Below are 23,878 nucleotides of genomic sequence, written 5' to 3' on the forward strand. Positions count from 1 at the left end.
AATTTTAATGTTTATAAATTTTTACACGTTTGGTTTGAAATTTGACCAAATTCGTAAGAATTTGTAAACGTTAAAGATAAAAAATGACACCAATTGCTAAATAAGTCAAAATTAATTTTTTTATATGTAAATATTTGGAACCACGTGATTAAGACACTTATTTGTACTTTTTGATCTAAAATAATTATTTTTAAAGAAATTGTCTACACGCATATTATATATTATACAATTATATTTTTTTATATTATGTATAATTTACTATAGAAATAAAAAAAATATTTATTTGCGTACTTAGAATAAGAAAATTGAATAATTAATTATACATAAATTGTTTATAATGATGTTAGTATTTTGTGATTTATTATATATTACTAATAATATTTTCATATTATTATATTGTTATACATAGGATACATTATATTTATGGTCTCGTTTTGTTTTATTTTCTGTGTACCAATGTTATAATAGGGCAAATTACATAATTTTGGTTTCTTAATGTTGTCGTATAATAGGACTTTTAAAAAAATCTACATGCCTTATATAATTATATTTGTCATGTCATTTATGAATTTCTTTATATTAGATAGATATTTATTCGCTTTATTAGGCAATAAAAAAAAGAAGAAAATTGAATTTATTGTACAAAATAAATAAATAGTCCATATGGTTAATATATTTGTAATCATAATTGAATTTATTGTATTTATAGTTCTCATGTAGGTTAGGAGTTAGGATATAAAATGATAGTCTTATAACTGATAGTAGAAAATTAAAATTACGTCATTTAATTATATTTTTAATTAAATTTTTGGGGATATGTCATATATATATATAGGATGATGTTAATATATTATATTTTTATTTTTTATAAGCGTAAAATTTTTTATCAATATTTTTGGACCAATTCCTAACAAAAAAGAGTTAAGCCTAAAACAATGAAAGTTTCAGTGGGTAACTTAGAACTTTTTGGAGGAAAATGTAATTTTTTATTTGAAGTTAATCCTAAATTTATTCATTAATTATGTCAAGTTAGTTGCTTATTTTATAAATAAAGTTTTAATGGCAACTTACCTATTTTTTTAAATAATTTTGTTAATTCATAATAATAACTAGTTAATTTTTTATGGACTAGTCTTCATGTACATAATTAACATTAACATTAATGTTTATAAATTTTTATAGATTTGGTTTGAAATTTGACCAAATCCGTAAGAATTTGTAAACATTAGAGATAAAAAATCATATTAGATAAAAAATAGTAGCTTGTGAAAAATATATAATAAAAAAAGTCAAAAATAATTCTATATATAAATATTTGGATCACGTGACCATGACACTTATTTTTACTTCTTGTACTCTAAAAAAAATTAAATTTAAGATAGGATTTTTAAAAAAATTATTTACATGCATATTATATTAAAGGCTGAAATAACGAAATAACAAAATAACTTTTTTCTTTTTTTTTTTATGCACTTCTGTACTAAAAAAAGTAATTAGTTAGACTAAGAATAATACTAAAGTTGTCTACATACATATTATATAATTATATATTTTAATATTGTTTATGAATTACTATTATAATCATACTGTTCATATTATTATATATTTATTCACTTTATTAGATGAAGATCGAATTTGCTAAACAAAATTAAATAAATTGTTTAAGGGTTGTTCCTTGTTTTGTCATTTTTCTTTTAATTGATTTTGTTAACTTATTATATGGGTAGTTATTTTTTTGTACTTGTTGTTGTGGTATTTCTACGTGCATATAATAAATAAATTTTATAATTTAAAAAATAATAATTTGCTAGGTAGTGGTTTTAATAATTAAATGATATCTTTGTGTTAATTTTTAATAGAAAAAAAGTTAGATGGATATGTCAGTTTTCTAATTTTATATGTAAGTTAATATTGATTTAAATTTATTATTTATTGATTTAAATACTCCCCCTATTACTTTAAATTTTGATTTTGAATAACATCAAAAAAAAAAAACTAATTTATTATTTATATTAAAATAAAACTTTAATTTATTAAAAAATTATAATATATGGTCAGCTTATTAATGTATATAACCAAACATTACGAACATATCCTTGTTTTGAATTTTTCACAATACAATTAGTAAATAAAAATTAATTTTTATTTATTTGAAGACAAAATTATTATTTTATTTATTAGAATTTATGGTAAATACTTATTAAAATTACAAGTTCTCTAATTTTTTATTTCTTAATTGTCAAAGTTCATTAAAATATTTTCAATAATAATTTAGTTCAAGTAAAAGTTTTATCTCAAGTTCTATTTATAAATTTATTTATTTCATATTAAAATAAATAATTTGAAAATAGGAGAAAGAATATTCCATGTTTTTCAGTTTTTTATTAAATTATGGGCAAAAAGAATATTTATCTGGTTGCGCAGTGGTCTTAAAAATTAAACTTTATAAAACATAATTTTATTTGTATATTATTAAGACAAATAAGAATTATATAAATTTTGAATTTCGTCAGTCATTGAATATTTCTATGTATATTTTTGTACTTAGGATGAATATAGATTATGTATATGAAATGGAGGTAATATTATCATATATTCTTTTATAAGTACAAATATTATTACATGTAGATGTGATTGAGGGGGTAAAATTAAAAATTTGTGTAACATTTTTGCTATCGTCAATATTTTTCATCCAATCCTTAACAAAGATGGTCAAATTAGAATTTTTTTTTTTTTTGAAAACAAGTGTAATTCTCATTTTTAAAAGTGATATAAGTATAATGAACTTTAAATTAATCATTTCTCAATTGTCTTCTTGAATCATATTATATTATATTATTTGAAATATTGAGGTGGATAAGTTATTTGTTCCTTGTTTTGTATTATATTTAGATTTAATGGTGATTTGTTGTTTTCATGACTAGATTTGAATGTAGTCTAATTATTCATAATTTCTTTAATATTATGCTTATATATTCCTATTTGTATTGTAGGTATTAATTAATTTTGTTAAATTTATAATTATAATCATATTATTAATCCAACCATGGGACTACATACCTAACTTAATTTTTCTTTTCTTTTTTCACTTTATGTACTCTAAAAAATAAAATAAAATTAAACTAAAAAATAAATGATAATAGGACTTATAAAGAATCTACATGCATTTTATAATTATATTTGTCTTATTATTTATGAATTACCATTATAATCATTTCATATTATTATATATATATTTATTTGCTTTATTAGGCAATAAAAAAAGGAACAAAATTGAATTTAATGTGTAAAAATAGTCCATGTTTTAGTATATCTGTAATTATATATCATATTTGTGTTTATATATTTTTATGTATATTTATAATTTTCATGTAAAATTAAGAGTTTGGACATAAAATTTTGACCTTAGAAGTGATCTAAAAAATTAGAATTACATCACTCAATTAATATTTTTAGTCATATATATAGAATGAGGTTTATATTATATAATTTTAGGAAAAAATCCAGAGACACCCCTGGAATAGGAATGTTAAAAGAACTCCTTATGAAAATTAAAGTATCAAATACTCCCCCTATGCTATAAAAAGTTAAAAAAAAATCCCTCCGTACAAAATTGGGCCACACGCGCTTAGACTGTAATTTTTCTGTGAAAGTATCTTTTTTTTTAATATTTTTTTCATTCTCTCAATTGTAATATATGTAATATTATATATATATGAATTTAATAATTAAATTATTTATATAATAATTATTTAATTCATTTTTAATAATAATAAAATATTATTTTATATAAAAATTAGTTACTATTTATATAATAAAATATTATTTTGATTAAATTAAAATTAATTATATATATAATTAAAAAAAAGCAGTAGTTGTCGCCCAAGAGGATGATGCCGGTCGGTCAGATCTGGGCAGCCGATGATGCCCAAATGGACGGTTGGGGGAGGAAAGGTCACCGGGAGGAATATATTTTAATAATTATAAATTATATATCTTATGAATTAAAATAATTCTATATTAATAAGCCTAATTTGACCGGTTGACTAGAAGGGGTGTTTTAGTCATTATTTTAATAAAATAGACTCAAATTGATCAGGGGGCGGTATGGGGGGCGGTCTGATTATTTATTCGTAACATAGGGGTAATTTTTTATATTAAAAATTCATGGGGGAGGATTTTTGATATTTTGTTATATCATAGGGATCAAAATAAATTTAACACTATATTTTTATTTTTATAATGTAAAATTAAAATTTTATCAATATTTTTGGGTAATTCTTAATGGATTAAGTGTGAAAGTTTGAATGGTGTGTGTAATTTTAGGACTTTCTGAAGAAAGTGTAATTTCTCATTTTTAAGTTAATGTTGCTTATTATTATATTACTATGTAATTTATTAGACATAGGAAACTACTTCAAATTAGAAGAGGGAGCTTTTGCTGAGTTTTTAAATCACATGGGGATTTTATGTAATTTGGCTCAAATAATTACACTGTCTTCACCGGGAGGAGGGGGGGGGGGTTAATTGTTATTTTAAATTTTTTATAAATTATAATTATATATATTATAAATATATTTTAATAATTATAAATTATATATATTATGAATTAAAATAATTATATATTAATAAGCCTAGTTTGACCGGTTGACTAGAAGGGGTGTTTTAGTTATTATTTCTAAAAAAATAGACTCAAATTGATCATGGGCGGTCTGATTATTTATTCGTAACATAGAGGTAATTTTTTATATTAAAAATTTCATTGGGGGGGGGGGTGGATTTTTTGATATTTTGTTATATCGCAGGGATCAAAATGAATTTAACGCTATATTTTTATTTTATAAGTGAAAATTTAAAATTTTATCAATATTTTTGGACAATTCCTAATGGGATTAAGTGTGAAAGTTTGAATGGTGTGTGTAATTTTAGAACTTTTGCAAAAAGTCTTTTTAAGTTAATATTGCTTATTATTATATTACTATGTAATTTATTAGAAAAAGGGAGTGTTTTGCCTATTTTCAAATCAGAAGGGGGGCTTTTGCTGAGTTTTTAAATTACATGGAGGTTTTATGCAATTTGGCTCAAATAATTACACTCTCTTTCTTTGAGATCTGGTATAATTACACGTAGATCTCCTGCGGTTTGATAATTTACATTTGCTTCTGTCTAATAAATTTACCCATCCGTCACTTAAAATTTATAAAAATTGCTAATATTTTTTAAAAAAAAGGATGACAATTCATAGTGGTCTTGATAATTAAACATTATAATCATAAACACAAAAATGTAATAATTATTTGAATTATATAAACATAGTTCTATCTGATAAACTTTAATAATGTCAAAGCGTAAGTGTGAAAAAGTATGACCATAAAACAAACAAATTTATAGTTTATTTTGAATAGAAATAAAGAAGAAAGGGATGATTAGTTTTCTAATTTTATAAATTTTAATTTTTATTATATTTAATGTTATTTGTATTATATTAAAAATTTATAAATTAATTTATTGTTTATATTAAAATATATTTTTTACATTTAAAAATTATAATGTGGTTAAAATATATTGAAATATTTAATGAAAATTAATTTTGATTTTTGATTCATTTGACGATAATAGTTCTCTAATTTTATTTTTAAAAAATTGATTTTATTTAGTAGAATGTGGTAAATTACTAAATATGGTAAATATTTATTAAATTAATTTCAAGCCAATTAATAATTCAATTTCAAAATAGTTACTGATATATTAATAATTAATTATAACTAAATTTGTAAAAATTCTCATTTTTTATTTTGAAAAATCTACTATGTAACATAAGAGTCATATCAGATCCAATTATTTTAGGTATAGAATGACTTAAAATACAATAAATATTTTACGGGTAGAGTTTGAGTAAAACATATAAATATATCAATGAACATTTAAGGAGTCTAAATTCAAATGAGATAATACCCACATATTGATAGATTTACGTACTAGACTTAAGTAATAATAATAGTGGCCACACTTGGGCCACAAGCCCAAGCCCCAACACTCAAAGTAAACAAGAAACAAATTTTTAGAAAGCAAATTTGATAATTTAATATAATTTGACCATTTAAAATAAAATACTTGTTTCGGAAGAAAACATGTATTTTTTAATTAATTTGAAGAGTAAGCACAATAGAGCAGCAACCATATTTATTTCTGTGACGGCATAGTTCTGAGCAATAGGATTCAAACACTGGAGACAGCCAAAGAGTCCTGAGCTATGTGTTCGTCCTTGATAAGACCTTTTTCCCCATAACTTGACACCCATGGAGGAGGTTGCTCAGATTATCTTTGGTGCATGATTTGACGTTGTCCTCGAGCATTAAAGTGAATCTTTTGGATGCTACAAGATAAATAAAATTTAATTATTTAATTTATGAGATTATAAGATAAATGAAATAATTATAACTTTTTCATTACAAATAATGATTTTTGAAATATAATAAATTATAACTAATGAGAATATAATACAAGTATAAACTGTTAGAATCCTATTATCATAAAACATCTAGCTGAAATCCAACTAATAAATTGAACATAAATTAATTAAATTACTACACATAATATAATAATTTAGTATCATACGAAAAAAGGTAATTGTTAAAAAAAAACATGAAATATAATAAATTATTCTATTACAATTTTATCTCAATTAACCTATGTAAATAAATTAATTACAAAATTACTTATCCGTGAACATTTATAAAGAAGCAATATAAAATATATCTTCCACATTTTTATAGTCCACATTTAGAAAAAAAAAACAACGATGATATTACTTTTTTATCATTCCAATTTATTTATAAAAATATATAATAATATTAATCTGACTCCACATATGCAGATTATATTTTATTTTTATAAGTACAAAAATATATATAAAAATATTAAATCAATGACAAAACTAAAAATTTATGTAATTTATAAGATCACCGACTAACCAAGGAATATGTTCTTTTCACCCATAAGAAAAAAAAAATAGCACCAAATATTCTTTAAATTATTTATTTTAGAAACTTTTAAATTTAAAAAAAAACTACAAGAATTCAAGATAAATTTTTACTTGAAATTGAGTTATTATTTTCTTTGAAAATATTTCAATGAATTTTTGACCATATATAATAGTTAAAAAATTATAATTTTTCAAAATAAAAAATTAGAGAACTTTTATAAATTTAGTTATAATTAATTATTCACATATCTTAACTATTTGAAATTTAATTATTAATTGACTTGAAATTATTTTAATAAATATTTACCACAAATAGTACTAAATAAAATCAATTTTCTAAAATAAAAATTAGAGAACTTTTATCTTCAAATGAATCAAAAATCAAAATTAATTTTCATTAAATATTTTAACATATTTGACCATATTATAATTTTTAATATAAATAATAAATTAATTTATAAACTTTTAATAAAATACAAATAACATTAAATATAATAAAAATTAAAATTAATAAAATTATAAAATTAATCTATCCCTCATCTTTATTTCTTTATGGTCATATTTTTTCACACTTACACTTTGACATTACTAAATTTTATCAGATAGATCTATGTTCATATAATCAAAATAATTATTACATTTCTGTGTTTATGATTATACTATTAATTATTAGAACCACATTTAGATATTCAAACAAAATATTATTTTAATTCAATTTTATAATGTTTACTATGTACACGACGACTAGTTCTTAAAAATTAAATAGTAATTAATCACATAATAATAAGCAATATTAACTTAAAAATTAAAATTTACACTTTCTTCCAAAAAGTTTTAAAATTACACACACCATTCAAAATTTCACACTTAATCCATTAAGAATTGTTCAACAATATTGACAAAATTTTAATTTTACACTTATAAAAATAAAAATATATAGTACATATAAGACTAAAAATGTCAACTGAGTGATGTAATTATAATTTTTAAGATCAGCTCTAAAATCAGCATTTTATGTCCAGACTCCTAATTTTACATGATAATTATAAATATACACAAAAATATATAAACACAATACTAAAACATGGACTATTTATTTTTTTGTACAGTAAATTCAATTTTCTTCTTCTTTTTTATTGCCTAATAAAGCGAATAAATATATATATAATAATATGAAATGATTATAATGACAATTCATAAATAATACAACAAATATAATTATAAAATGCATATTCTTTAAAAGTCCTATTATCATTTAATTTTAAGTTTATTTTTGTACACAAATTATTCTTAATTCTGAATAATTAATTTTATTTTTTAGAGTACATAAAATGAAAGAAAAAAAAATTAAGTTAGGTATGCATTACACAAAAATATATGAACACAATACTAAAACATGGACTATTTATTTTTTTGTACAATAAATTCAATTTTCTTCTTCTTTTTTATTGCCTAATAAAGCGAATAAATATATATCTAATAATATGAAATGATTATAATGACAATTCATAAATAATGCAACAAATATAATTATAAAATGTATGTAGATACTTTAAAAGTCCTATTATCATTTAATTTTAAATTTAATTTTGTACACAAATTATTCTTAATTCTAAATAATTAATTTTATTTTTTAAAGTACGTAAAGTGAAAAAAGAAAAAGAAATTAAGTTAGGTATGCAGTCCCACCGATGGGTTTTTATACTTTTTTTTTTTCCTAAATATTTGAAAAATCTTCCAAATTTGGCTATACTATCAATTTTAAAACAAATCCATATAATATTCATCAATACCTCGATGAAAGTCCTAAATAATCAGTTGTTGGTATACTTTGTTTTCAAAAGAATTTCATAAGCTATATTTTTTGTTTAGTAGTTAACTAGGCATTATTTTAAATTTCACATTTGTGGATATAATTATATATTTTATAATCATCTATTTATAAATTTAATATTAACAGTGTGAAAAAGATAATTTTTTTAATTTATGAAGATAATGTTTAATTTTAGTAGTTATTCAAACAAAATATTATTTTAGAGTTCAAGACATTTATACAAAAAACAAAAAGGACAAAAAAAATCTACAATAAAGTTAATGGCAGGACTTACCTGAATAGCAAAACATCCAATATAAAATTATCCCATTTTCAAATTATTAATATTAATATAAATAATAAAGTAACAATAAACTACAAAGACATAAAAATGATTTTTAGTTACTTCTTCTTATTATTTTTTCTAATTTAATTATTATTTATTTTGAAAATATCTTAATAAATTATTATTATACATAAATAATAAAATTATTTAATAGATATGTACAACAAATAATAATAAGTAACTTTTTAAAATAAAATTATATAATCTAGTTAATATTATTTTTTTAATAAACTTGACCAAAATTATAATAAATAAATTTAGTTTTTACAAATGATCTTTCTTAAGAGCTTTACAAATAAACTTCCGGAAACATCACCGTGATCTTCTCACTAAGTGTAGCAAATGTAACTGAAAGAAAATTATGTTATAAACTTCATTGGAAGAGTTTAAAAGAAAGATGAAGACAAAAAAAGAAAGAACTATAAATTAGAGGGTAACAGGACAAATTTGATGAAGTTGCACATGCGACGGGTACCATAACTTATGTTGGATGAGAAACCACAAATGCGAGTACTTTTACAAAGTTACAAACACTATGTATAGTCTGCAAATAGTGAATCTCATTTCAATTTCATGCTAAACCAAATTTACAATAGCCTGTTGATGAAAAGATGGTGTATTATATGTTTGACATTTTCAAATTATATTTACCACAAACGTTAAAATTCCTTAATTGGTGTACCTCCTAGATTCACAAGACGAGTTAACTGTTTCGGACTCTTATGTGCACTTATATCAGCATCGCCAGCCGAGTAGCTGCAGGGAATAGTAGTTTCAAAATCTAAGCCACAGCCCAACAATATAGTTTCACAGAGAAAGTGGTATGAGGTTACGTAAATGGTCCACCAGTCAATGCAAATTTCACAAACTATAAAATATTGTCCATAGTTTTGCCATTACCGAAACCACAAACAGAAGAAAATTCCAGAGTTGAACTCATTTGGATAGCATCCTATCCCATAGAATATATTACCTAGAAGGAAGATGGCTTGGGGAACAACATGAGTATTCGTTGTCTCCCTCTAAGCAGACTTTCAAATCTGCCTGAAAGTCTTTCGCAAGTTTAGCGGTGTAATTTTCTTCGTTGCCTGCAGGAAACAGTATGGAAATCAGACCATCTAGCACGGATCAGAGATTGGTGCAAAAAAAAGTTCAAACATCATTTTATTGCCCCATAATTTTAAACAAAAAAACTACAAACAAAGTATATTTGCATTGTTTGAGTTTCAAGAGATTGCAAGATTTCTAGGACACCACAATTTGGCAATCATGATGCATAAATTTGTTAAAATAGACAGAATAGATGAAATATGACAAAACACAACTGTCGGATGATCTGTTAAGCAAAGAGACAAAATGACACTAACTTCAACTTGATATTATGTTCACTAGATTGCTTAAGTTTAGCTGATGTATCCTTCACCTTCACCAACTGTGCAATATGTAGCCGAGTTCTAAGCCTGGATTGAGTAAAACCAGCGAAAACCTCCAACAATTTTTATTACAAGATGAGGAGCAACTGCCTATAGAAATTGAATAATGTATTAATTCAGATCCCCAATATCCGCAAAGAGCTAGAGTACTTCAATACAAGTCAGCAAAAAGTACATATGAATTAAGACATGATGGGGACAGGAAGCACAGAGTTCATGGTGATCCTGATTGGCATCACAGTACCATTCGTGGATGATACACAGGTATAGACAAAAGGATACCAATTCAAGACCTAAACCCATTGAACTCCAATTCTCAAATTGAATAGCCTGCCTAATTATTTCAAAGTTTCAGATCTAGATCTATTAACATGCGCATATTTCAGAGACCAAATACAATAGAAGGGTTTTGAGGGTAGCTGATCATAAACCAATCTTGAGTAGCATAATCATTCATGATACATATAATCTCACAGAGCTTCACAATAAATTACCAAATGAAACTATACTTGAGCAGGAGCTCATCACTTTCAATCTTACCCAAACTGACTGAAAAAAAGGAATATCACCAATAACGTCTATTGGAAGATTCGTTACAACAAAATATGACATCTTTTTCTGAATATTAAATTACTAAAAGATCCATTGAATTCTAAAAACCATCATATCTGTCAATTGTGTTTCACATATACTTGGTGTGCAAATTAGTTCTAAAAAAAAATATGCTTTTCAATACTTAATTCATGTATCACATACATTTGGCATGTAAATTATTTCAGAACAATTCATGCTTTTCAAAAATTCATTTACACTCCATGTTTCCTGATAATCTGCAGTGTCACAACATTACCCACTAAATGTATTAAAACTCATGCACTATGCCCGATCAACCCACAAATTCAGAGCATATGATCTATTTATCGTGGCAGTTCTATTACCTAGATCCAAACTAAACCCCACTATTAGCTGACCTTATCCTGCCCATCCTATGCGAGAGTATGGAAGAACTCCTTAATAAGCCTGCATCTACAGTGCAAAGCAGATCAAAGATACATGTGAAACGAAGATATCTTCTCAGCAGCTTTAATTTTCTTAAGCCTAAATAAATCATTATTCACTTAGTATTCTCGCATGCTAATCAAAAAACTCACGGAACAATCACAATACCTCAAGAAAAGCTTTTAACAAGGACTTGTAAACTACTAATCCTTTTAGAGCTTTTCATTTTGGTGTGCATATTGTTTTTCCTTGTCCTTTTAAAGGAAACATGGAAGATCCCACGGCTGGAAGTCATCTTTGTTGAAAGACTGACTGCTTATAATTTTTTAAAAAAGAAAGGTTAAAAGTAACAAGATTTGATGCAACTAAATCTGATGGAAAGCAAAACCATGATTAAGCAGGGGATGGGTCATGCTAACCAACCACATAAAGCTGCCAGCCGTTGACCAATTCATGCAAAAAACACGAACTCAAGGGTTTTAGCTACTGGTTGTTCTAAAAATTTCAGGAAAAACTCACTCAAGAATAATAGATCAGATAAAATGCAACACAGATTAAGGAGTCATGACTTACATCAGAGGCACTCAGTATGTCGCGTACTTTGGTACAATAGGCCCCTTCTGTTGCAAATGCATGCAATGAACCATCCTCAGATACATAGGTTTCTGAAGCCATTGTTTCTCTGCTTGCTCCATGGGCTACTGCAGTCACAAGTTTGGGCACATAACCAAGATATCCAACATGATCTGCAAGAGCGGGGTACATCCTAAGTAAAGAGACCGGGCCAGCAGAAAGAAGTAGAGGAAGTTCAGTGTCAACAGCTTGGCCATCATATTGTGAGGCGGCAACGGATGTAAGGTACTGATCCAGCAGCCCTTCAAGAAATCTCTGGAAATTTGGTATATTTCAGAAATAACCTAACATAGATCCCTCCAACCTAGACAGCAATACATGATGTAAGTCATCAAACAGAATTAGCGTTCTTTAGAACATCCATGTAATCAATCAAAAACAAAAGAGTACATCTACAGCACACAGGAGTTATACCTGAGGTTCATTTCTCATCTCCTGTTGGCCAGAGGCCTGCTCAGGTACATCCCAATCAACAACATGTCCTTTCACCTGTTCACGGTACAGATCTGAAGCCATAGTTGCTATTTGTGCAGACAACGATGCAGCCATTGCTGGAGTCCAGACAAGTTCAGGAGTTTCTGTTGTTTGTTCAAGAGCAGTCACAACTGCTTCACCAGGACCATCCCTGATTACCAAGACAAGGCCATCAGGCAGAAATCTTGCCAGAGTTATAGCCACTCTAGGCCCATGCATAGTCTGGCCAACAAGCTTCCCTAATAGCGAAGCTGCTGCGGCTCTTTGCTGCAACGGAATTTCTTCTACACAAAATTTCCATTTTAGAGGGCAAGATAGAATTCTTAAGAAACGCTATCTATGAGATCAGCATACCTTGTATTGGCAAGAGAACTTCAAGAATGAAAACCACCCCTCCATGCTTTACAGCTGCCCAAGCTAGCTCCGGCGTGCTTGCCAAGGCATAGAGAAAATGCAAAGCTCCTTCATGGCAGCTGGGAGATGAGTGAAGCAACTGTAATAAAATAAGCAGACCAGAGCTATCTGCGACTATTGCTTCCACACAAGGTGCATATGTTGTCAACCGTGACAAAACAAGTAGACATAGCTAAGGAATGTTGCTTGATGAAGAAACAGGAAGAGAAAAGCATTCAAAGAGGGGCAATAGCTTCTCCTTTGTGGAGACCACTGAAGCTAAATTCAGATTCTTTGTCAACAAGAGCTGAAATTACAGAAATTACAGAAAAGGTGTCAAGGGTGACAAAAAAAGTGTCAGACGAAAAACCACCAGACTCTACCTGAAGGGATAGCAGACCGTATTGAAGATTTTTAACTAGTTCCAAATCCTCCCTCTCCAAGCTTTTCCCATCAAGTGATGCTGAAGAATCATCAGAAGAATGCTGCTCGGCAGATCCATCAGTGGTCACATCACTATTAACATGAGTATCCATGCTTGCAGCAGGTGCATTATGGACTAGATGTGATATAAAATCAACAAGGGCAAGACAAAAGTCCTCAGGCTTAGTAATTTCAAAATCTGGTTGATCATTATAGACTCTCAAGTATACGTTGCCAATATAGAGCTCCTTAGATAATGCTTCATAAACAAAGGAATGCGAATCTTTAAGGTCATATGAACCATGATGACTAAGGCTTGCACGCTGCTCTTCCACAAATTTCAAAAGTTCTACTCGAGTGGAGGAATTCCAGATTATCTGTAAATGAAAGATCAAGTGAAACTATGTCATGATATCTGATAGTCCCACAAGGTCATCAACTATGGCATAGAGCACTACAAATGGCCATCACTTGGAACTACAGTATATGTGTTTAAAACATTTTCAATCTAGATAGTTATGGAAAGTAACACCCACACCCCACAGAAAGACAACCTATATATAGATTAGAATTATAGCTTGCACATAACAGATACCCTTTTGTTAATCATTATGCAAAAAATAAAACCTTCAGGCTCGTGAAAAGAACTTCTGGTGCTAAAGCTTCTTTTTTTGTGTTTTTGTTTTTTTTTTATGGGGTGGGGAGGAGGAAAATGTGCAAATAGGTTTGCATATCAAACATAAGAAATGTACGGAAACTTCACAACTAGTCATAGATAGGAAGTGCATAGATTTTAAGGCCCAACACCAAATTTCTTTGATCTGACAAGATAGATATACGGAAGAAGATACTCTATAAGATGCAAACAAATAACCTCTTCCCTTAAAGAACCAATAGTTGACCTGAAAGAGATTCTTTGAATTAAATACTATGTCCAGTGCAAAAGACAGTTCAGAGGAAAATTAAGTTCTCTAGATTTAAATGCAGAACATCCAGAAAACATCCATGCCACCACCATACCCGAATTTGCTAGTAAAAAAGTAAATCGGGAAAAGAAAAAAAAAAAGAAACTTGAATCAGTTATAGAATCTTCATGACAACTACATACCAAGTAGTTAAAGCCAATTTGAAACCTTTTAATAACACAAACATGTAGAACATATTGCTTTCCTCTCTTTTTTCCCTCAGTTATCTACTTCTAATAGAACCAACAAAGTATTTACAAAAGAACAAGAAGCAAGTATTGCCTACATATCAGAAAAGGTATGTTAAGAAGCCTGCCCTGTTATAGTGCTCTGAGTTTCACAACATTCAAAGAAAATATGCAGATATGAGGCAATGCTCAAGTAGCACCCAATATGTTTTTTCTTTGTCAAAATGCAAAATCTGCAGCATTTACCTCAGGGGACTCCAAGTTTGAGTTTAATGTGAATAGGAGGTCTTTTGCAAATTTATTTTTCAGCATGCTTGCAAGTTTAGGGGTTAGTAAAGCTCTAAGGGCATCAGCTGCAGCCTGATTATAGGGTGTCGGGATCGCCTCGTTAACCAAACCACTAAGCCTTGACAAGGCATGAGATGCTTTTACAGCATGTATGTTTTTTGCTATTTGAACGCTAGTTCCAACACCATGTGCATCTCTCTTATCTGATTCCTCCGCCGTCGAATCATATTGGAGCAACAATGGTATAAGGTACCTGAACAAACAAAAAGTGACTCTATAGAACCACAAGTTTCTGAAATGGACCTGAATTCAAACAAAATAATCCACCTGAGAAAGACCATAACATCACGATAAAGCAGTTTGCAACAGTGGAGTGGTTTTTAAGATATAACAGGCACATAGCAGCTGATGCAGAGGCCTTCAAGTTCACAATGTTCATAAACCATAAAACTTCCACTGTGCCGTAGAATAAAGAAATTTTGTCTTTCAAAGAATAGTCACCATAAAGTACCTTCAACACAATAGTTCCAAGATTTTGTTCAATTTTAAAATAAAAGTTCGACTCTCTTCGCAAGCAAATTGACTCAACAAAAGGTACCAAACAAATAAACATTACTCTATGAACCCTCAAGTTTGTAAATGGACCTTGATTCAAGTAACAGACCACAAGAGAAAACAATAACATCAAGGTACGGCAGTTTTTTGAGAAACATCGGAGTGGTTTTTGGAAGATGTAACAGTCATGTACCAGCTGATGCAGTGGCTTCAAAATTCATATTGTTCATAAAGCTTAAGTTTTCACACTTCACGTAGAAAAAGTACATTACTGCCATTCAAAGAATAGTCACCACAAAGCATCTTCAACACTAGAGTTCCAACATTTTGTTCAATTTAATAAAATAAAAATATGACCACCTTCACAAGCAAATAAATTTTCTATACAAGCTCAGACAGACACCGAGAAAATGCCAGCAACAAAGTCATCCACATGAGCACAAAGAGCATTATCAATAGACCAACATGGGTAATTTCATTATTTAACATCCATATATGAGCTGCGAAGAATTATATGGGCAAAAGAGTGAAAAGTAATGAACGAATAGAAGCTAAGTCACTGATTAATATGTCACTTGGAGCCAGGTTAAGCGATAAATATAAAAGGACGGTCAAGAAATCCATAACAGAAACAGTAGTGTTCTGCAAACTTCCAGAAACTAGAATCTCATGCTAGAAAACTGATGAAAGCATAATCATAACAATATAATGATCTATCTTACCACAGCACACCAGCCTTCAGAAGGGAATTTTGAATTTCAGAGGAGATAGAAAGGTGAGCAATGGTCTGCAGGGCAGCATCAATAGCAGCAGGAACAAGCTCAAGTTCAGTGCAATGAACAATGTCATCAACTAATCCTGAAAATTCGAGCATCTCCATTCTCGCACTTTCAAACTGACTCAAAACTGAAAAGGTTCGCATTATGCTAGCAACAATAGTAGCGGAGGGTTCAATGGCAGGAGTTGTTGGCTGCACCACACACATGCAACGGGAAAGGAGGGTTGCAAGAAGAGGTATTCCACCATCTCTCACAATTAAAGGCAGATGATGAATTTACATCAACCAAACAAGCTCCGAGGATGCAACTAGAATATGTGCTCGATCAGAGGAAAGAAAATTGTTATCATCCTTGTCCACTGTAATGGCACTTAGGAGCATAGGATATCCAGCATATTTGAATGGCATCAATAAGAGAAGCAACAACCTCCAAGTCTGGGGACCTTGCAATCCTTGCATGGTCACCTAAGGAAGAGGAATAAGAAAGCAGTACATCACTAAAAAGAAAATATGAAACATGGAACTCAAATATGAAGAAATACAACCAATTAAAGAGGATTGCATTCCGGCCAAAGACATGCCTCATAAAAACCCTCATATGTAGGGTTCAACTTAGGAATTTTGTCCAACTTTGCTGATCATATTCCAAGAAGTTTACTGATTGCAGAATGAAATATTAGATGGAGGCAACAAAACCAAAGGGAAACATATGTAAGTAGTCCAAACCTCATAGGAAAGCCCTATGATTTACATTTTCACTCTTCCGCAAATGCCACTTAAATTTATATATTTAAATTTATTTCTTGGTCCAAACCTTAAAATGAGGTAGTATCATATCTAAGAATTAAATAAATATATAGTCCCGTGTCCTTCCTTGTTCCAAGATATATTTAAAACCAATACTGATATCCATTTATATGTGTAAAAAAGCATTTGGCTCATCTTGACAGCATAAATACCTTTAGAGCATTTTCTACCAGTCAAATAAACAGCTTAATTGTGAAAACGGTGTCTAAACAAGTCGACTAATTCATTTGAAATAAGATCTGGCAGCTTATAAGATCCCTTGTCTATATGATCTTTTTTTTTTCTCAAGCTTAATCATATAGTCTCCGTTTGTTATGAGTAACGACAGATCCTCACACAGGATCAAGGAATTAGGCATACCTGCAAGCACTCATAAGCTTTCTGCACCGCCAGAAAATTCTCCCTCCCTTCAGGATTTTTGTTTGGATGATACTTCATTGCAAGTTTCCTATACTGTCTCTTGAGCTTTTCCTCATCAATATACTCAATCTGCTTTGATATATTAGGTATCTCCTCAACTGACTCAAAACTTGGTTTTTCAGGGGCGTCATCTCTGGATACTTCATCAATGGAAATCTCTAGTACCTTGCAAGCTTCTTCTTCAGAAAGGTCCATTGGCCTTCGAGTTAACTCTTCTCTCCACATTACTAGCAATGATTGCAAAAACTCAACATGTTCAACAATAGGCCAATTAGGAAATCTAATTTCATCAGATAAGTTTCGAGATAATAACGATGACACCACATTTCATCTTTCAGCTCTGGATATGTCACTGGTGGCATTGGAGCATAGTCATATAAGGAATGACATTGCTGTGACAATTTCTGGGGAAATCACCAAGATGCTGAAGAACCAAATCAAATAAAACTGAGAGTTAAATGCAGCACTTATTTGCATTGAGGATGACTCAACTACCACCATGTTTTAGAATGTAAATACTAAATGTTAACAAAAGATGCTTGGGGTGAAAGACAAGTAGCAAACTCCAGTTGCAGATTCAGGGCTACCTGACGGATCAAATTTTCTGCTCGCATCTTGTGTGTCCAAATAATCTCAGGAGTGTCAGAATCAGAAACCATTGCTGCGGCAAAAGCAACTGGGCCGCTACGTTCCAGTACATAAAGCAATGACTCAGGTAAGAGGCCGCCCAAAACACTTCGTTTCGTCAAAGGTAGATAAGAGGAAACTGCAGCGTCCTCACCACCATGAAAAGCTTGATAAACATGAGTTACTGAGAAGAGTTGGGCAATTGAAAGAAGATTAGATCCAGGGTAAGCCAGAGCAAAATAAAATGCGCCTGTACTGTAGAATCGGATTATTGCTTTTGGGTTCCTAGTAACTGTAGCTTTCAGCAGAGCAGCGGCAGCATCAACAATAGTCGATTCACCAGAAAGCATTCCCTGCACATAAGAAATAGAGGAAAGAGTTTGGTTCATTAACCAAAGCTCTGAAATTAAGAAACAATATGCATATTGATGGAGCCACCATCCAGCCACTGCCTAGTTCAGCTTAAAAACAAAAGAAAAAAAAAGAAAACATCTCAAACCTCTCTGGAAGGCAAAGAAAGGAACACCCCACTTCCAAAGTGAAAGTGTTATAATATAATTACCATGAAAAGGCACAAGAGAATATGAAAAGTTGCATCTTTAAAACACCAGGAGTTTAAGGATACTAGTATACGTGGATATCCTAAGTGCATATTACACGGAAACTGTATCTTAGTTTAAGGAGGTGCAATAGTTCCAGTGACCCTTCTACAGTTGTTTGCTCAATCAGTCTCCAATGTGCATCTCATGTGATGATAAGCACAAATACCGGACAACTAACTCCCATTTTAAATGGCTTGCATGGCAACCGGTTTATTGTAGGATAAAGCTCTGATCCTATTTTACTCTACGTGCCACACATCAATCTTTTATGTAACCAAGCTCATAACCAAAGGAATACTTAAAGGGGCCCAGTGCTTTATGTACGTGAAAGAATGGCCTGCTCGTTGAAGTGAGTAAAGATTGAGGGAAGGGAAAAAAATGAACAGCCCTTCATAATTCTTTTGAACCAACTTGTACCAGATCTACGTACAAGCAAAATTTAGAACTCTTTTAACAGAAGTCGGAAATGCTGTACCCCACCCTCGCATATCCATCAACATAATCCTCGACTTACTATCCCTAAGCAAATACAAATCATAGAACTGCCAGATTGAAAATCTCAAACATTTGAGGACAAAGGTTGATGGAACTTATTTGAAACCACATATCAACCTTTACATTTTTCAGGCTCTCCAGGTAAATAAACAAAAGATACAATCATAAGCATAACTTTCTGCGTTTTTAGCAATTTTTTATTCTAATAAGTCTGAGTAGATTTTTCAGTTGGCCAAATTGGGACAAGAGCACACACAACCAATAGGACAGGCACTTAAAAATATTACTTGTGCAATATGTGGACGACAACGTGAGCTTGACAAGATCCTCTTTACTCTGGGGGTTGGTGTAACAATCTCTCCAGCATCATCTATATCTGAATGAGCGGCTACCATACTGTGCAATATGGACAATGCCACATCTCCTACCTGAAAAAGAACACGCCCGTCTTAGGGACATTGTAAAACAAGCATACCCAACTATAGGTAGGTGTATCAAGTAAAGACTCCTTCCATGTCATTATTTGTCCCTTTGGCGCAGGAAAAACAGAAATTTCTCTACCATAGATATCCTATTTAATTAACAAAGTAAATAAGAAAGAACCTCGTTCAGTAACTAATTTATAATATATTTAGCCTAAGAAATGTAGATGATCATAAGAGCGAAAAAATTCTTCGTTATCACAGTAGAAATTACTTTATTTCATATTCTGTCGCTAAAAATTGCAACAGAATGATCATGATCATAGTCTGTAGTCCAGTAATTAGTCTCTATAGAAACTAGATACTAATTCAACTCCATCAGTTCAGCAGTAGTTTGTTATATAAACAACACTTCAGTGCTATTGAAGATCCCCAAGATCCGCAAAGAGCTAGAGTAGTTCAATACAAGTCAGCAGACATGATGGAAACAGGAAGCACAGAGTTCATGGTGATCCTGATTGGCATCAAGGTACCATTCTGGATGATACAGGTATAGACAAAGGAATACCAATTCAAGTGACAAGGCCTAAACCCAATGAACTCCAATTCTCAAATTGAACAGCCTGCTTAATTATTTCAAAGTTTCAGATCTAGATCTATTAACAAGTTGCATATTTCAGAGACCAAATACAATAGAAGGGTTTTGGGGGTAGCTGATCATAAATCAATCTTGAGTAGCATAATCATTCATGATACATGTACTCACATAGCTTCACAACTCAGTAAATTACCAAATGAAACAATACTTGAGCAGGAGCTCATCACTTTCGATCTTTCCCAAACTGACTAAAAAGAATGAATATCACCAATAACGTCTACATAAGACCAAACTGTGTAGAATATCCTAAATGTAGCATCAAACATCCCATCCCACAACAACGGACCAGAGCATTGTCCAAATAGTTAGATGCCAAAATCCTAGAGATTGCAATTGCATGCTCATGTACATAAGTTCAACAATTTACATAGCAACAGGCATATCATAATTCGAGAAAGGAATAGTAAAAGAATATGGGGACAGTATGTCTACTGCTGTAGACAATTTTAGTATATTGCCATTATTGCACTCAAAAAATCAAAACCATCAAGCATCCTCTAAAATGCTCTGATACTTTATGACTTAAGAGATATCCACCAAATTACCTTCATTTAGCTTCAACTAACATGCATCATTCTACAGCGCAACACATTCCAATTGTGATCAAAAGTCATATATTACATAACTGAAGCAATTATTTGCATATATTTCAATTTTAAATAACAATTATTATCTTACCATAGGGCATAACAAGAAAAGGAATGCCGGTAAAATACTAAATTTCCAAGAGACCATTTCTGCGTGATACCAGAAGAGGATCATACATAAGAAAAGAAAACAAACCTAGAACATAACGAGACTGCAACATCATATGATAACTGGAAGCGAGACACCGTTGGAGGACACCTAATAGCTGCACTATGTATTGCAGCTTCTCTTGCAACACTCGACGATTCAGTATTAGCCATATCAGCAGCATCTCCACAATAATTTCCTAAAACAATAAGATCGAATAAACAGAATAAGCACTTTAATTTCAGATATTGATATTAAATAACTTCTCTAGATAGATCAACATAAATATCGATAGGAATTAAGCCAGTACAAGTGACTTATCAAGACTGAACCCCGAATGATAAGCTCTTTGGAAGTGACAACAAATTCTCGAGCTTTTTGCACCAGTAGTCAAGAAAAACATTGATTTAAGAGAGTGACTTACAATGCAACCAAAGATTAAATCACTAAAGATGCAGAACAACAAATAGATAAGAAAATCCCTAGCAAAATGCTAAGTCCTCAAAGGTACCTAAAAGATTTTTACAGTACTTATGTTCCATATATTCTTCTCATGATGTAATCTTTTTTTCATTTAGAATACCTTACTGCAAGCTCATAACTTAATACCACCCAATATCTATTGTCGAGTATGGAATTGAATTTTACTCCTTCAACACTTCAAGAGCATAAAAAGATAAATGCAGGAGAGCACTAACACACCTAGCCCCTCAAAAGAATAGCTCGCACAACCAATGAACTAATGAATGGGTTCTGCATAAGAGTGTAGGGGACAAATGATAAACATGATATGATAGCATATAAATAGTCACCTGCACCACAGAACACCGGCACTAAGAAGCACATCCTGGGACATCATCTGGTGTTCTCACCAAGTGTAGCAAATGTAACTGAAAGATATTTGATGAACTTCATTAAAGAGTTTAACAGAAAGATGGAACACAAAAAAGAAATCTGATTTTATCTTCAATTATTAGTTAACAATGATTCCCAACCTCACATACCTGGATAAACCGCATTCATGGGCCAGTAAAGATTAGAAGTGAAAAATTTATAATACTTGTCTATATGCAGCATGGTAGACTTCTTTAACTCTTACATGCAAGCATATACATTTTCCTTTTAAGGGGCGGTCATGTAAGATGCACTACTGCTATATACTGAACTTGCACCCTCACCCTGCTGGGATGGAAATCTAAAGGGAATAATTCATAAGATTAAAGAAAACTATAATAATAAAGAACTTAAATATTGTTACAATAAATACAAGGCCAGAATCTATCTCCTCCTCCTCCCAACCAAAAATAGTAGTCACATACGAGAAGGCATGCCAAAGTAGAGGATTTTACACACAAAAATTTTCAGCACCAAGAAATGTGACAATATTTTAATAAATCAATAAAGAAAAGAAAGGATTGCCGCTATGTCTTTAAAGTTATTGCCTCCAACAGAATGAAATACTATGTGCACATAATCTCAAAACACAAACGCCGCAATACATTATGCAAATGCTAACTTATCATAACGAGGGTAAGAGGCCAATCACATCACAACACTTCGTTTTGCCAAGGTATAGAGGAGGACAATCAAGTTTCCACAAAATCTATGGGTTTCAAAATGTTATCATCCTCGATGCTAACACAATACCCTTTTATCTCCTTACATCTACCTAGTCGGGACGGATTTCGCTTTTCTTTCTTTTCTTTGGCCACTAATGAATTTTTTTTCTTTTTTCTTCCCCTTTTGCTTTAGTCACGGCTTTTATTTTCTTTTTTTTCCTTTGTTTTTGCCCGCGACTTGTGTTCTTTAGGCCGTTTTCCGGTCTTTTGACGCGAATGACAACACTTGTGGTGAAGGCACCCGGTTACTCAACCAAAAAACGTCGCATTCTGGCCTTTTGACGCGAATGACAACACTTGTGGTGAAGGCACCCGGTACTCAACCAAAAGACGTTTTACCTAAAGTGCTTTGCATACTCATAGCTCCGGCCACCGTTTTACGTGAATAACAACATTTGTGATGAAGTTACCCAGTTACTAAGTGACCTAAACCAGCGGAGTAGATGTAATTTCCTTTTCTTTCTTTCTTTTTTTCTGGAAGGGGAAGGGCCTTTGAATTTTTCAAAATGGATGCATGTCCCATGTTAGGGATATAAGGATCAATCGGGTAGAGTTTTAGCAAACAAATATGATCTCACAAGAATCCTAAGATTTAGTAGAAGCAAAGATATTCCAACTCTGTTTCAAAGCAATTCAAAATGCATGAAATTATGCCTCAACAACTCCACAGTTAATCAAAGCAGCAATCACATAACGCTAGTGCACATTCATGTCTCAATCTTATGACTTCCTAAATCACATTTATTTGTCAAATTACTAAAAAAATAATATAAACAGAAGTAGCTTGATAGTAACTGGCAAAAGAAAACAAAACAAAAGTAGTTTGATTAGATAACAAAAGATAAATGAAAACTTAAAAAGAAGTTACCCTCTGGTTCCTATGTGTTAATTAACACTACATATATGTCATGGAATTCTTTACTTTCGAAATGGTTTTATCTCAAATCAAAATTAGAATATGAGAAGTTTCATGTAATTTCAATTGAATCAAGAGTCTAATCCTAAAATGCTAAACAATTACAGACATCCCAACAACAAAATATGTCTCACAGAGCTTCATATACCACAAAGAACAATACACATCGTTTACTTGAATGAGATAACATAAAAGCACAACCAAATAAAACAAGATGAGAAACACCCATACCACAGTAGTAAAGTAATTGAAAACCACTAAAAAAGCATCCAACACTATTTATCAAAGGAACAAACTTGCCATA

General features: G+C 30.4%; 1 pseudogene across 1 annotated transcript; it reads right to left on the minus strand.

Annotated features, from left to right (window-relative positions):
* Positions 1 to 9,682: 9,682 nt before the first annotated feature.
* On the minus strand, positions 9,683 to 22,062 carry LOC105179757 (dnaJ homolog subfamily C GRV2-like; annotated as a pseudogene). The gene is made up of 15 exons (XR_016065862.1): positions 22,044 to 22,062; positions 21,088 to 21,238; positions 20,591 to 20,624; positions 19,512 to 19,652; positions 18,093 to 18,480; positions 17,441 to 17,947; positions 16,218 to 16,738; positions 14,899 to 15,193; positions 13,460 to 13,876; positions 13,038 to 13,383; positions 12,624 to 12,967; positions 12,150 to 12,513; positions 10,568 to 10,667; positions 10,118 to 10,232; positions 9,683 to 9,900 (listed from the first exon to the last, which is right to left on the minus strand). The product of XR_016065862.1 is annotated as a dnaJ homolog subfamily C GRV2-like (transcript).
* Between the last annotated feature and the right edge of the window lie 1,816 nt (positions 22,063 to 23,878).

This window comes from Sesamum indicum, linkage group LG6 (genome assembly GCF_026168435.1).
Source record: "Sesamum indicum cultivar Baizhima isolate 11 linkage group LG6, ASM2616843v1, whole genome shotgun sequence".
Lineage (NCBI taxonomy): Eukaryota > Viridiplantae > Streptophyta > Magnoliopsida > Lamiales > Pedaliaceae > Sesamum > Sesamum indicum.